Source organism: Octodon degus, unplaced genomic scaffold (assembly GCF_000260255.1).
Source record: "Octodon degus isolate 3935 unplaced genomic scaffold, OctDeg1.0 scaffold00006, whole genome shotgun sequence".
Lineage (NCBI taxonomy): Eukaryota > Metazoa > Chordata > Mammalia > Rodentia > Octodontidae > Octodon > Octodon degus.
The window spans coordinates 6,859,170-6,876,390 of record NW_004524582.1 but is presented as its reverse complement, the minus strand read 5'-3'; the positions used below and the strand labels follow the sequence as shown (position 1 = coordinate 6,876,390).

The 17,221-nt window shown below is 34.5% G+C and overlaps 1 pseudogene; it reads right to left on the bottom strand.

The window, feature by feature from the left end:
- Positions 1-726: 726 nt before the first annotated feature.
- Positions 727-4,132, bottom strand: LOC101582356 (annotated as a pseudogene).
- Positions 4,133-17,221: the final 13,089 nt, after the last annotated feature.

The following is a 17,221-nucleotide window of genomic DNA, read 5'->3' as shown; positions in this document are numbered from 1 at the left end:
TTATAGGATGTCACAGCAGAAGTTCTCTTTTGTCTTGTGTCCTCTATGATGTTGGAGGGCTATTATGAAAATATTGGCTATCCTCTTAGCCCATCTATCCCTGTAACTTTTCTTTCTTTCTTTCTTTCTTTCTTTCTTTCTTTCTTTCTTTCTTTCTTTCTAGAACGGGGATTGAATTTAGGCTCTTGCACTTGACAGGGAAGCGCTTATTCTACTGAGCCATCTCCTTGGCCCCTCTGTCCCTCTAAATTTTATTCTCCAAAATTAAACTGCTAAATATCCAGAAAAAAGCTTAATAACATTACCCTGTAAAGGAGGCAGTAGGCTTAACATTGCTATCTTATCTGAATGTCAAGCACTTTAAATACAAAATGGAGCCACTATTTTCTAACAACTATGGATTTTTTCCCCTCTCTTTAAAATTTGTTTTAATGGATCTCAAAATTATGTGACAGAGTTTGGGTCAAGTTGTTTCCATTAAAAATATTGATTTTAAAAACTAATGACTTAAAAACTGCCACACGCACACACACACACACACACACACACACACACACACACAAGGCTCACAGAACATTCTCCTTTCCTTCTGAAGGTCTTACTATGCATCGTTATCATTAACCAGTCTTTCACTATTAAACTTAAATATCCAATTGGGAGAAGCAGTTCTGAGACAGGTCTTCTGACACTGATTAAGACTGGGGTGGCAGGGGTTAGGGGTAATATTCATTTAGCCTTCTGAGCGTTCGGGGAAGACTTGGTGACCTTGCCAGCTCCACCAGCCTTCTTGGCCAGAGCTTCGATGATAACCACAGCAATTGTCTGTCTCACACCACGAACAGCAAAATGACCCAGAGGTGGATAGTCAGAGAAGCTCTCAACACACGTGGGCTTACCTGGAACCATGTGAGCAATGGCTGCACCACCAGATTTTAAAAACCTGGGTCCATCTTCCAGCTTCTTACCAGACTGGTGATCAATCTTTTTTTTTTTTTTTAATCCCAGCAAAATTGCAAGCAATGTGAGCTGTGTGACAATCCAGCACTGTTCTGTCCAGGATAGTTCAGAAAGACCACCTGAGCAGTGAAACCAGCTGCTTCCATTGATTTGTCATTTTTGCAACACCAGAAAAATTGCCACATCAGACATCTGTGACAGACATGTTCTTGATGTTGAAGCCCACATTGTCCTCAGGAAGAGATTCACTCAAAACATTATGGTGCATTTCAACAGACTTGACTTCAATTGTAATGTTGACTGGAGCAAAGGTAGCCACCATGCTGGGATGGGAAGTCTCCATTCGACCCACAGGGACAGTACCAATACCACCAATTTTGTAGACATCCTGGAGGGGTAACCACAAAGCCTTGTCAGTTGGGCAAGTAGGTGGAAGGAAGCAATTCAAAACTTCAAGTAGTGTGGTACGACTGGCATTGCTGTCTTTATGAGTAACCTTCCATCCTTTTAACCAAGGCATATTAGCACTTGGCTCCAGCATGTTGTCACCATTCCAACCAGAAATTAGCACAAAAGCTAGTGTCAGGATTGTAGCCAATTTTCTTAATGTAGGTGCTGACTTTATTAATAATTTCTTCATATCTTTTCTGGCTGTAGGAATCCATTTTGCTAACACCAACAATTAGTTGTTTCACACCCAGTGTGTAAGCCAGAAGGACACGGTGATGGGTCTTCCTGTTCTTGGAGATACCAGTTTTGAATTCATCAATACCAGCAGCAACAATCAGGACAGCATAGTCAGCCTGAGAAGTGCCTGTAATCATGTTTTGTTGAAGTCTTTGTGTCCAGGTACATCAATGATGGTCACACAATACTTGCTGGCCTCAAGTTTCCACAGGGAAATGTCAATGGTGATACCATGCTCACGCTCAGCCTTCAGCTTGTCTAAGACCCAGGAATACTTGAAGGAAACCTCACCCATCTCAGCAGCCTCCTTCTCAAATTTTTCATTAGTTCTTTTTTAGATGACACTGCATTTGTAGATCCGATTGACGGTGGTGATGGACTTGCCAGAGTCCACATGTCCAATGATGATGATATTAATGTGAGTCATATCCTTTTCTATGTTGCATTTGATTTAGTGGTGGTATTTTTACTACTTTTTGCTCTCGAGGCAAACCCGATGTGAAAAAGCAACCATGGATATTTTAATATTTAAATCCCTATAAAATGTTAACAGACAACAGTTATGTATTTTATACAGAAATTTAGAAAACAAAGCACATATAACATTGCAGCATGATCATCATGATGACATGTTTTGACATACTTTAACATTTATTTTGACATAGCATAATCTTTTTAACCAAAAATCTCTAGGTAATATATAAGAAGCTTTTCTCTAACTAGTTAGCCTTTCATGCAATATATAAGAAAAGTCTTATCACAAAGAACAATCTCTTTGTTTTATGCTTTGGAAAACCTATACATCAGGAATCGCGAATACATCTAATATAGCATGCTATTAATAATGATTAATTACCATACACATATGAAAACTTTATATCTTTATTCAGTTTTGTATCAAGAGCATTCTTGGGGCAGCCAAATATCTCTGTGGATTAGAGCACCTGCAAGGAGGCACAGGGGCCAGGGGTTGGGTCCCCAGGCCTCCCATATGGGTCCCGCCCCTGGGGCACACTGAGATGGTAGTTGAGACTGGGCGTGGTAGCACATGCCTATAATCCCAGTTCTTAGGAGGCTGTAAATAGGTGGATCACAAGTCCGATCTCATAATGAGATACTGAACATCCAGTGTACCCTTCCCTAAAATACAGGAAAAAAAAGCATTTTTAATGAGAAAATTTATTGTATTTTTGTTTAAATTTATCTTTTGGCCAATGACCAAAATGTAGGGAGTGTCTTTCAAGACATTATGGAGATTGGGGTATCCTTATTAATGAACAAAGGTTGGCTACCCTTATATTCAGATGGAGTCTTATCCAACAATCTTTACCCTGTCTATAGAATTTTTGTATAATTAGCTAAATTTTTTGATGATTGGTGAGTAAACAAATTTTGATATCAATTAGACCAGCTGGTAACTCAGGAGAAAATATGATGTTGAGTGTATATCCCTAATTATGTTGTGAACAAATGAACACAGAATAAAAAAACTTTTGAGCTCAAATAAAAGAGGAACAGCTATTCACAGAATGACACACAAACGCAAAAAGATACACAGAACATACAAATAGCTTTGCAAAATTAGAGTGTGTTCGAATATATTTTTGACCAGATTGAATTACAATAACTCTATTATAATTTTTAGAAATTTATAACTATAGACCAGTCAGATTTTCTCATTTTTTAGCCAAGATCTCTTATCAAAAAATTTTGGAAGAAATAGAATCGTTTATTATATTATTATATTATAACTAATATGCATAGTTTGAATTTTTGTATTTTATTTTGTCTTAATATTGGTAAATTTTAGCAAAATTACCTCTATATATTTTATCACTTAGTTAGACCTTAGACATTTTCTTAGATCCTTCAATAGACTCCAGGTCAAATTTGACTCATCACTGTTAACTTACCATGTTTTTTAATCTGTCTTTATGGCGCAACATGACATCATATTCTTGTACTCAAATAGGTTTCTGAGAATTCTTTAGAAAATACAAGCATATCTTACATCCCAGATTAGTTTGTTTTCTGTTTGGTTGTTTGTTTTGCATTACCTCATGCAATTATCTTTTCATTCCATCACCTGTAAAATTTTAAAATTGTAATAGTATATATTTCCAAGTAAAGTTGGAGGGATTGATTCTCCCTTTTGTTTTTGCAGTTGAATTTTGATTGTACAGGGAAAAACCTATATCCTATATTTTGGAACAGGAAGCCATGGGTAGCCTCAATTAATCTATTATGACCTATCTGTGAAAAAAAAAATTATCTAACTTCTCTGAAAGATAACCGTAGTCAATAACACTAGAGAAATTAGCCCCAAATCTAAATACAGTCAATTAATATTACCAAATAAAATCTGAAAATCGTTTTGCATTGATCTGAACAGTTAGTTCACAACACATTTTTATTGGATGAATTTACCCCAATATGAAGAAGTTTTCATAGCTTGTACCCATTTGAAGGCCACCATTAGGCCTGCCATTATTAAAACAGGATGCCAAAATCAAGGGACTGTTTAAACCTCACTGTTTTAGATTGTACACCAAATATCTACATCTGTTTGTAAAATATCAAAGCTTTTCTATACCAATTATAATATAGGACTGTAAAACAGGCAATTAACCTTATTAGGAGTCAAAAAACTTTAAGTGATCTTTTTAAAAAATATTATCATTATTGTAAATTGTAGGAACTATGATTTTTTTATCTAAAGACAAACTTTTTAACTTCAGGATGAATTTAAACTTTTATATCAATTACCTAAAGGGGAAAATCTAAAAGCTCTTTCTTGTGTGTTAATGGTGATGGAGCAAGACACCCTCTCTACTTCCTTTTTTTCTTTGAAGGTCTATTCGTGATAGAATGGCCCTTTTCATCCCTCCAGATCAGCAATCCAGCACCCTACCCAGAGCCTACCACACTTATATTTGAAAGTCCTTTTAAATTTTTTCTTTACTTTTAAATAATTAATTGCTGTTTTTTAAACTCAACATATCTTTTTTTAATAATTTTTACATTTTTATCAAAGAAATAATGACCAATTGAGTGATACAAGTATCTGGAGTGTTTTAAATAGTTTTTTTTTTTCAATAGATTGAACTATGACTTTGGTTTTTGTTTTTGTTTTTGTATAATCAGCATTGATGACACCAAGAAAAACCTGGAGACCTCTGTGCATTAGGGCTCCACCTCTGGTTGCCACTTTACTCTATTGCCTCAAGAATACATGAGCTGATAGTATGAGAATGGGCTTTCTGAATATATACCCCTTCCCCAAGCCACAAGGCAACTGTTACTGTGGAGCCACAGCCTCCATGTTTGCTGGCTATCTCTTTACTCTGACTGCTGATATTTGCCCAGATTTTAAATATAGACACTATTTTGAAGTAAACATATTTATGGCAGTAGCTATGTGTGTAGCAAAAGCCTAGGCCATGGCAGTCCATCGTCATGACCCTCCTATTTATCCCCAGGTACAAAGAATGTAGTTGGTGGCACACAACAATGGTCTTGGCTGGATCAGTCTCATGATAGGCAGGCAGCTTGGGAATTCTAGGTGACTCTGCCAAGGACCAGAGCAATGGGCCCTCCCTGAATCTGGGTCATGGCCCTCCCTACAGAAGCACCACTGGGATGCTTATAACTAGCTGCTCACAATTTAAAAGAATTTTTTACTTCTTGTAGCTAACTGAGGAAAAATACAGGATTTTAACTATCTATGGCACCTTAGATCCACCCTCTTTGTCTCAGTTGAAACTCAATTTTAAAAGTGTACTCTGTGCTAAGTCTTTATGGTGGTGTTAAAAAGTACAGTAAATACAGGAACCAAACAACTCAAATAGTTTTACATACATCTGTATACATCTATGAACATCTGTATACATCTATGAGCATCTGTGGTTGTTGAAGTTGTTGAAAGTCTGACCCACTTTTAATTCAATATAACTTTCTCCTTTATGTTTTTTCTCAAAGGTATTTCTCCCTTTAGGATCAATTTTTATATTTTTAAGGTCAGAAGATTTCCATGCCCCATGCTTTTCACCTTATAATTGTCAATATAACACTCAGCACTATCTATTGACCAGCCAATTCATTTCCCCCACCCCATTGTCAGCAAAACTCTGGGGAACATTCTCCCATCTACCAAAATCTCCTTACAATGGGTCCCTGTTCAGGTGCCAAATGTAGGGATTTGTTGATCTCTCATTGTTCCTTGGGAGAAAATGTAAAGAGGAAAAGAAAAAAGACAAGAGATGATAGCTGAGGTCAGGTGGTGACCATGCCTGTTTGGCAAAGGACCCAAAGAAGAGCAGCAGGGGCATTTATCTATACCTTTGCAACATTAGCATCAGGAGCCACAAGGTTATCTAGAGACTAATAGCCAGAATTAAACCAGGCAGGATGTTTTTCTCAAGAACAAGGCAGCTTGACTGCTTTAGGCACTCTGGCCTTGTCCTGCCCTCCCACATAGCATCTGTTTTCCAACTTCAACAGCTCCATCAATACCTATGAACAAATGTGTTATCATAGTTCACAATATAGAAATGTATCTCTTAGCCTGCTAGATGTAAGATGTGTTGTTTGAGTTCTCTAAAATCAAAGAATGAACTCTTTGTATAGATGGTACACAAGGGCTAGCACCATTAACCTGGGACTATCTATAACACCTAAAAGAGCAATATTCTGGGGAAGGGGTGGGTCCAGCTGTTCTGGTGATCCCTCACCACCTAGCTTAATATCTGCTAGTGTTTAAGCATCATATATATTGGGTGTTTCTGATCAGCAAACTTAGAAGAAATCATTCCTTTAATGATCCATATAAGCACTTTATCATAAAAATTCAATTTCCCATCCCCAAAGACTCTGGAAATTGCTGTGCATTCAATACTCACCACTGGTAACAGAAAACAATATACTGATTGCTACATTTGAGTTAACAATATTCCCTGAACTTCTTTTAGTTATTTGTACTTATGTACAACCTATAAAATACAACAGTTAGTTTATTAGTGTGTATATATGAGTACTTTTTGGTAACACTTTTTAAAACGTGTTTGTCTAAGGAAGATTATACTTTTTCACTGACATAATTATATTAAATTTTGTCTGAGTTGTCTTTCATATATATATATATATATATATATATATATATATATATATATATATGTAACTTGTAGCACGTTACTCAGTTACTTTACATTTCATTTTTACTGTCAATTGGAAGTCATAAAGTGGTTTGACTTTTCAGGTATCTATAAATATAGACTAACATAAATTTCAGATTCTTAGCATTGATACCTAAGAGACAACACTAACTTCAACACATTTGCAACATCTTTTGAAAGGCCCTAGTCTTTTACTAAAAACTTCAGAGCAGCAACAGTGAGGGATTCAACATGAACCAGAAGCCATATCTTATCACTTATCTTTATTTAAAATTTGGTACAGGCTCTCACTATGCATCTCAGACTCATAGTGATTCTACTATTTTCAGCCTCCCCAGCACTAGGATTACAGGCATGCACCACCAAGCTCAGACTCCATGGCCTGCTCAGTGTACCCAAAGGTGGACCGGTTGGCATGTAGTGCTGGGGACACTAACACTTTTTTCACACCCTGATTTTAGAGGGTTGCATTTAAACATTCTCTAATCCTCACGCATAATTTCTTTTTTTTTTTTCTTTTCTTTTCTTTTTTTTTTTTTTTGGCAGATCTGGGGATTAAACTCAGGACCTTGCACTTGCCAGGGAAGCTCTTATTCCACTGAGCCATCTCCCCGGCCCCCCTCATGCACACTTCATTTCTCTTTTTTGAAACAGTTGCTTCAGAATACATCTGACAGAGAGGACCTCATTTTCAGAGTTAAAAGAAAAACAAAGGGATATATGTTGAAAATATTTCAAAATGTGATTTTTGAAAAGGAGGGGACATCAGTAATTGCTGATAAAAACACAAAAGAAAATCACTGACAATCTTTAAAAGTGACAAATGGCAGTTAAGAGGATGAAGCATTAGGGTTGTCAAGGCAAACTGACAACTTCACTGTAAAGGAAAATAAGACAGTAACTTAGTTGAGCCAAGCAAGCATGACCTATGTCCACAAGCACAAATTAGAATTGCCACAAATGAGTGCTCTGAGGAAAAAAGGAATTGGAATGATTCTAGAGTCAGTTATCAAGACGTACAGTAGATATATTAGCAGGGCCATGACATACACAGGTTAATGCAAAGTGTAGAATTTATGACATTGAATTAAGAAGTTTTACTGCATTAGTTTACCTAATAACCATGAGACACTTAGGTCACATACAAAAGTCTGGAGTCATGGCTTGATTTCTTTCTTCTTTCTTTCTTTCTTTCTTTCTTTCTTTCTTTCTTTCTTTCTTTCTTTCTTTCTTTCTTTCTTTTTCAGAACCGGGGATTGAACTCAGGCCCTTGTGCTTGCCAGGGAAGTGCTTATTCCACTGAGCTATCTCCCCAGCCCTTGGCTTGATTTCTAAAAAAGCAGAAGTAGCCTTTTAACCTATTCCTTCTGTGCCCTCCATATGCTTGCCCATGCTTGCATTTCCTGGTGGTGGAAGAAGTTCTCTCACTAATACTTGATTGTAGAAACAACCCTTGGGAATGTTTACTTTTACAAGTTATTTATTTTAAATTTATTTTATTTTATTTTATTTTTATTTTTGGCAGAACCGGAGAATGAACTCAGGACCTTGTGCTTGCCAGGGAAGCACTTATTCCACTGAGCCATCTCTCCAGCCCCAACAAGTCATTTATTCTAAGTCAAATTGTTTACAGTTACAATATTATAAAATTCTGTTGATCATTCAGGGACTTGTATGGTCACACTTGCAGCCTGTCTCATCACATAAGTTCCCTATCAACAGCTCTAAGTTCCAGGAACAAGTCCTCTAGCTAAAAAATTCTTCACTAGACTTGGGATACTGGTTTGCCTCAAAGTAGCACTCATTTTCTACACATAATTTGGTAAATAGTTTATTAGCTTCTGTAGGGAAGAGAAAAAGAAATCATAGGTTCTTATTTGATGGAGAACTCTACACTTGATTCTACTTACATTTCTCTACTCCACTTAAATACCCAGGATGAGGGGTCAGCAAGATAGTTCAGCAGACTAAAGTGCTTGTTTTGGCAAGATTAGGCAAGTGCAGTGACCATGGTTGGATCCCCGACACCATGTGCCGCTTCAGTCAAAAGTGGAGCTGGCCAGAGTATGGGCCTAGTGGCGTAAGCCTGAAATCACAGACAGCACTGGGGAGGCTGAAAGCTGAAAGGAGGATCACTATGAATCCGATGTGCATAGTGAGACCCTGCAACAACCAAATACAGTTAAAAAAAAAAAAAAAAAAAAAAAAACCAGGGACAATGCAGATTAGGTAAGGGAAAGATGGTAATGTGAATCTTGTTTTTCTTTCTTTACAAGACTTAGGTCAATTCCTCTAAAAGCGAGTTAATGGATAGTTTTCCCCTGTTTTTGAAGATTTAACCTCAATTTCAAATCAATCACTTTACCTTTTACCTAGTTACAAGGTAATTGATAATTGATAATTGATAATTGATAATCTAAGTAACAAAGCACATATCATGTTATTTTCCTTTGAAATTTTTAACTGATAAAATTATAAAGTTTATCAATTATATTTGTAAAACTTAAATAGTAAAAATGTCTTTACCTATTCCTACAGTTTTAAAGGTAGGAAACAGGCTGGAGCTAGCTCAGCAGCTTCAACACCTGCCTGGTAAAAACAAAGTCCTGAGCTCAATCCTTGGTATTGAAAAAAGAAGTCAATGGTAGGAAAAAAGGTCATAGTGTTATTTTTAAATAATTGAAGATTTTCTGACATGAAGTTGTTTCCAATATCACAGAAACTATTAAAGTTTGGTAAAAATTGGCATACAACTTTTTCAGCGTAGACTACAATTTGAACACCAAGGTTGCTATCATAGAAAATTTTATTTGTATGAAAGACTCAGATATTTCCAAGGGAAGAGTAATGTAAAATTTGCTTTAAAATCCACCTCATAAGAAATGAAGCCACACTTTGATGAACTTTATTTGTCAAGATAAGCCTTAACTGTGGATAAGTCCACATGTAATGATGTCACATTTTTGAAGAAAATTGTATTTACAATGATAATAAATTATCTTTAAATAAAAATCTCTGTATACTGTCCTTTTTCAGTTTGTTGTCTTTGGAAATCATCAGTCCAACAGTGTTGAAACTATTGAACTAGAAAAACACAACCTGTATAATTTTACAATGACATTTGAAAATAAATCAAGTAGTATGATCATTACTCATTTGCTGTTTCAATTATAACTGCATATGATTACTATAGCACAATGTAGTAATTATATACAAATGTTACTAATGTTATTCTCTGTAAGAAATAAAAATCATGTTAAATTCCAGAACCAGCGATAATTTACTCAGATTGTGAAAGTGGTAATGAACAGATTTCACAGTATTTCCTACACAGATAAACTCATGTCAAGTGAGGTTTTCAGTAATAGAGTTCACTCCTTGTATATCAAGAATAGCTTTTTAATAGAAAATTTTCCAATAATATTTTTCTTTTTTTCAAAAACATAAAGAAAAGCACACTATAAGAAAACTATAAATAAAATTCTTAGAGAGTTCATTGTAAAAAAAAAAAAAGGAAGAAAAATAAAGCAACCCTCTCTCTCTCCCTTCCTCTTTGTCCCTATGTATATGCAAATATTTATACAGCTTCAGTCAACAAATAGTTACAATGCTTTAGAAAAAAATGAAACTTTCAAATTCAAAATAATTTGGGGTTATTGCCATTTTTTTTACTAAAATACAAACACATTTTGTTCTGAATTTATTACAAGAGCACAGCCTATTTGTTTCCAAGTTCATTTCCCCTGGGATATAGCGTCAGTAAATGGATAATCCATGGCTTGATTTCACACAGCTAGGCATCCCAGCATGCAGTGGATGTAGAGAAAAATGAAAGAATTGGGCCATTTATAACAAAGCTCTCCACAGACCTGTTATTGGCAGTGCCATGAACTATTACAAACCTCTATTTGTGAAAGCTCAGAAACACATGCTGTGGTATACCACATTCATTGAAATATAACATGGTGCACTTTCTAATTCTTTGATTTATATTTAACCTTCAATTATTTTTTTATTAAGTTTTTTTCTGTGTTTTATAGAAGGGTCTACAAGGTACTCAGGGTCTCATTACTAGAATGGACTCATAGTGATCCTCCTGTTTACAGCCCCCCAAGTGCTAGGATTACAGGTGTGTGCCACCACACCCAGTCTCAATCACCATCTCAGCACACCACGGGGGAGCGGGGCCAACACAGCAGTTAACCTTCAATTATTAGAAGTTATAATAATTTTATTTCATAATGATGACTATGAAATTTCACTTTAGTTAATTTATCATATTTTATTAATTAAATATATTAGAAAACATGTAATATATGTATTTATCAAAAATAGATATTTTAAAGAGCCATTTTATTCCTGATAATACTACATAATATCTTCTTTCAAAGTCTTTAAAACCACAGCCAATGTAACATAAAATTTAATTTTTATTTTACATATGTGAAAATAAACAAGGCAAAACTTTATCAAATTATCAAGAATTTCTGAAGCCTAGCCCTTTTCACATTAATTGATCATAATACATTGAAATTCAATTTAAAACTGAAAGGTTGCTCTAACTTGTCACCACACCAATAACTTCCATTTAAAGGTATGCTGACAACATACAAGTTTAGGAAGCTTAAGAGAGTTGAAGTTCACCTGAGTCCCCTACAGCTCAACATAACAGCATGGCTTTACATTTTATACTTCGTTTTATAATTTTCTGCTGAATGGTTAAGACCAAGGTAAAGCAGGACCTATGCAACAAGAGTTGTAGCTTTTGGGTATGATAAGGCCAGTGAAATCCCCTCAGGATTTATCCTGAGATCCTGTACTTCAGATTGCAGAACCTTTGTCAAGTGTCAGCCATGTGGATAAGTCATAGCCATTGCTTGGCCAATGTGCTCTCTGTGAAAGCCTGAGAGAGTGTTTTCTCTCCATGTGACTCTCCTTAGGCACACTCTACATCATTGATCACTTTCCTCTTTGGCCCTATAATCTCCTTGATCAGAAAATTTGGGACACTACAGAGTGACATGACATTACAGTACAAGTTCTCATATGTCCTGAGACTTATACCCAATGCTAATATGGACTATTGGATTCTTTTAGAATAATTTGCTGAGTTAACACACCTATAATATTCAAATAACAGAACATAGCAAAAAAAGGGCATACAGATGTATGTTCATTTTGTATCTGTGTATTCAAAATGGTCAGGATAGATATATAGTTGCATTCTCTTTAAATAGGATATCATGTCTGCATCTTGTACAGTAATTAACCACTAGGAAGAATGTATGCAATGTGTTAATTATTGAAACTGTCCTACCAACTTAGCTTGAAAAAAAAAGATATCATGTCTGCATCTGTCTTCTGAATAACTACTATGAAGACAACAATATGCAATGTATTAATTATTGTAACTGTCCTACTAACCTGTTTAGAAACTGTTTCAATGTTATTTTCCCATTAAAATGAATAAAAATTATAAATAAATAAATAATAATAAAAAGAGGGTTGAAGTACTTAAAGTCTACCACATGTTTTAATGCAAAGTAGCGATAAACATGATAGAAACCACATATTGGGACTTAACATTTTATAATGATTAAAATTGTTACTACCCATTTCATCAAACATTAAGTTACAACATCTTCAATAGTAATGTTCAGATGTAATGAATTCACTCAAAATGAATTCATTACTATGGAAGAATCAACTACTTGATTATTAAAGGAAAAAAATAATTCAAGGTGCCAAAGTTGAGTTATAAAATAAATCTATGTATTACAAAGAGATGATGAATAGATTACAGTCCAAGAAGCACATCACAAAAGAATGTAGGTCAGTGCAGAATATCCACATAGAGTGGTGCCTCTTTTTAAAAATTTAACATTTTATGATTTGAGGGAAGAGGAAGATAACTGTATTTGTGCTTGTGTGGGGAAAAAGGAAGGTCATGATTATTTCTTGCCAAATGCAGAGTTTGTGAATGGAAGCAAAAGATTAGAAATATTTTGATTTTCTAAACAAATTTCATACAAACGGAAGTGTTTGTGTATTACTGTTTGACCTTCTATATAGCCTTTTATGAATATAATATATACATTTTTAAAACTTTTTAAACTCATCGCTAAGTTTCACATACCTTGAATTTATGCCTTAGAAATGTCTTGCACCCAGACAGATAAATAAAAAGCAATTACTGAGTATTTGTTGAACAAAAAGGATGAATAATAAATGAAAATAAACTGAATTTAAAGTAATATACTTTTTGCTTTTATTGTTTAAATTTTGCATTAATGATTATACCATCTTTTTGTCAAATCTCATACAGTTTGAAATACTGTGTAATTGATCACTTTAATATTAGTCATAAAGATAACTAGTTTTTTATGGGTTTTTAAGTTAACTACAATGGTGCCAGGCACAACTAGTATCTTCGTATAAATAAATACTGAATTAGTATAAATCAAATTTATTTTACAACATAGTTTATAGCTAAAATGACCAAAATACGCTTATAATAGCTATATCAATGTGCATGTGATTCTGTTTTAAAAAGGTTTCCAAAGCCTGAGTGAGTAAAGAAAATACTGGGATGTGTTCGCAGATGCAGACTTCTTACCTAGAAGCAACATTATGAACCTCACATCATGTTACACGTGTAAAATGAATTTCCAAAGGTGAACATAGCCACATACAAAAATTGTTTCTGGAGTCTAGATCGTCACCTGATAGCATATGGTACGTTCATCAAGTAGAGCTTGGTGTAAACTTTTCATTAGCACTCTGTTCAAACATCTATGGATAAATGCAAGTATTAATTTTAGAAAGAAAACACTCGGCAAGCAATGATTTTTTTTTTTTTTTACTGTGTCTCCTTAGTTTAATTAGTTGTGCCTTCTATCTGAAGCTTATCTTATGGACACATCCTCCTGTCTACCCAGTTAACCCTCAGGCATAATATCATAAACACATGCTTTCCACTCATCTCTTCCACAGCATTAATCAGTAGCTAAAGATTTATATCACTGATAAAATATAGATAACATGTCCTACCAGTGATAATTGTGAAGCTCTCTTCAGTTAATTTTTATCTATTTAAATGTTGCATATCAAAAATGATCAAAGATATTATACACATGTATATATTTACTAGATATTTGAACATAAAATCATGACTATATTTGTGCATACATATACGTGTGTGTTAGTTATATGCATCCACATTATATATGTGTGTTATGTGATTATTTCCATCACACTGTTAAGAAATTGATAGAATTTTGATGGAATAAAAGTTTATTTAAATTATTTTAAAGTGAGTTTAAGTATTTTTAACTGGTTTTAATTGCCAAATTCACATTTTTTAGTCAAGTGTTGTGCTTGGCAGAAGTATGATATCTCCTCTAACGCTCCATTTAAATATTCAGTCTTCTAGAAGAGTAAGGACCACAGTGACATGGAACCAGCCAGATAAATAGCAATTTTCTTTTACACAAGTGGTTGGAAAATTCACTTTTGCCATATCCAAAATTCTCCACAGAAAATTATTCTAAATGTTCCTTAAACTAAGAGAAAAAAAAATGGAGCTTTCTCATTTTTACATGCAGGTTATAATTCTTTGACATTAAAATATTTTACTTTGTCTGAATAAGGCAATTTGTATACATTTTAAGAATAGCAAACACTTAATTTTTGCAATATTTTCTACATATCAAAACTGTTGTAGGCCTGAATTATCATCTAATTTTAAACAACAAATTTTATTACATAGCATAGGGAATTCAGAACTCCTTTGCATAGATACACAGAAACAACAATAACAGCCATAAAAATGTAGAGGCGTATCTGCACTTTATACAGAGTTGCAGGGGACATGAAGTCACATTCATAAAGATCCTTTCTGGTTCTAAATGTTTATATTCATTTTATGTGGCATAGAATAAATATAAAAATTTTCACTCTTTAAGACAGAAATTTTGCTTTGAACATTTTCCAATGACAAATACAACAAAGAAGATTTTAAAAGTCACTGAGAAACTAAAGATATATGAGAACTTTTCGCATGAATCAAAAAATGACTACAAACAGAAAGCAGCCACCAGAGCATTAAAGAGTATAAACTCTAAGTTGTGGAAAGTGTTTTAAGTAAGACAGAAGTTTAAGGTCAAGTTTACGAGATAATACCACACCGACTTTGCATCACTTGCACTACCTTGCCAAGTAGTCAAACATTACTAATTGAAACTCTAATGAACTTCATAGCTATAGAGAACTAAAAATTAATGAAGTACTGATACAAGTAACAATGAGGAAAAATCTAAAAATAGGTACTTGGGTAAAAGAAGCTAGAATCAGGAGGGTTCATTCTGTGTAATTATGCTTTTATGTTGTTGAAATAAAGCAAAACTCATCACAGGGTGATAGAAATTATAACCATAGCTATTTTAGGGGTAGAGTCAGGTTAGGGGCCTTCATGATTGCTGATACTTTTGTATTTATTGATCTGCATGGTAATTAAATGGGTGTATTTGCTTAGTGATAATCATTTTGTCATTCATCTGTAATAGGTATAATTTGCAATGTGGATGTTAGCATTTGATTTTAAAAGAAACAAGAAGCAGTTTGTCCATGAAAGAAATATATTTCAGAGCAAAATTAATAAGATATCTGATACACTTGACAATATGCATGTAACTAATTTTGAAAACTTTATAAAGAAGGTAGAAAATGCCAAAAATATAGACTAATTGTTGATTATTAGCAGAAGAATTTAGTTTTTTTGAAAATCATAGTAAGGTAATTGTAATAAAATTTACTACTTGAGACATTAGAAATGTTTGGTTATAAATGTACATAAAATTATTATTTTAACCAAAATGCATAATATAAAAGTAAGTGCATTGTAGCAAAAATGTTTTAATGATATTAATAATGTCTTGATTTTACAGATTCTTGTTATGAGAGTCATATCACAAAACATTCATAACAAAGCTGTCTTCCAAAGCATCACGTTTATCAGAAATGTGTGCTTTTGTTGTTGGGTTTTTTTGTTGTTGGTGGTGTTTTTTTTTTTTGTTTTTGTTTTTTTTTTGGAAAGAAGCAATAAATGTACTTTGAGAAATATTTAATTTATAGCCTACCCTGAAGAAATAAATAAGAACAAATAGGTATGTCTGATAACTTATGTGGCCTTATTTTTTGGCACATTTCTCTTTTCACATAAAATATTAGGATAAACCATGAAAGCCATTAACAAGAAGTAGTAAATGTTGTTAATTTCTGAAGAAACTATTACATATGTATGTTTAACTTTTCTATCGTTCCAGCAAGTCTTCTGGCTGATTCATAGAATGAGCTAACTGTCAGACTTATGGATGGAAATACGAGCTCTGTGCAAGCCTCTCACTGGACTCTTCTGCCCATACGTGGCCCATGGCTTCCCTGCTCAAAGTCCTAAGTACCCTGCCAGGCTCTGCAAGATTCCATCCTGTTCTTGCCTTCTCCCTCACTACTCTTTTCTCTTATTATTCAGGCCCTTCTCTCTGTTCTACTCCCGTGGGCATTTTGTTGCTCTTAGAATATGCTAGACCTTAAAGGCCTTAAGCTTCATTTTGTTTTACACTAAGTGTGCTATCTCATAAACTCACTCTTCAAGTTGTACTTGTGTGTCTTTAGCTGATACCATCCCTGTGCCACTTGGATTCACATGAGATTTTATAGACGATTGTGTTTATAGAGGTCCACTTGGAGCTAGGGAGTTGGCTCAGCAGCATAAGTGCCTGCCTAGCAAGTGCAAAGTCTCAAGTGTGGCCCCTGGTATACCTCCTGAAAAAAAGTTCCACCTCAATTCATTTTTTCTGACATATGTATCACTATTGGTCTCAGCTGTAAGAAATTGGAACAAGCCACTTTGAAGAAAAATTCCATTTTTCTTAGAAAATTTTCCAATTCTCATTGACATAATGATTGAAATTATTACTAATTACAACAATATTCTTAAAAGAGCTATCATATTGGCAGCAAGCAATGCATCTCAGGTTTTAATTTATTTGAATACAAAGAGCATGACCACTTTTTCTCTTGCACACACCTGCATCCCACCAGAATCTTCTGATCTGTGGCTGCATGCCAGTCCCTAGGAAATGTATGTCATGGAGTGAAGGCCTGCTTGCTTTGGAAGTCTTGTAGACAGGATATTTATATAAATGTGTGTTTGTAGTGAAGTCACTAGGTAAAAAAATATCATATAGAAAGTACAGATTATATGTTGTATGTTTATTAACATTTCTTCTAGGGCCGGCCAAATAGCTCAGCAGATTAAAGTGCCTGCAAGCAGGCACAGGAGGTGGGATTTGATCCTCAGTCCTCTTGGGCCGGCTCCGCCCTCAGGCGCACTGAGACAACAATTG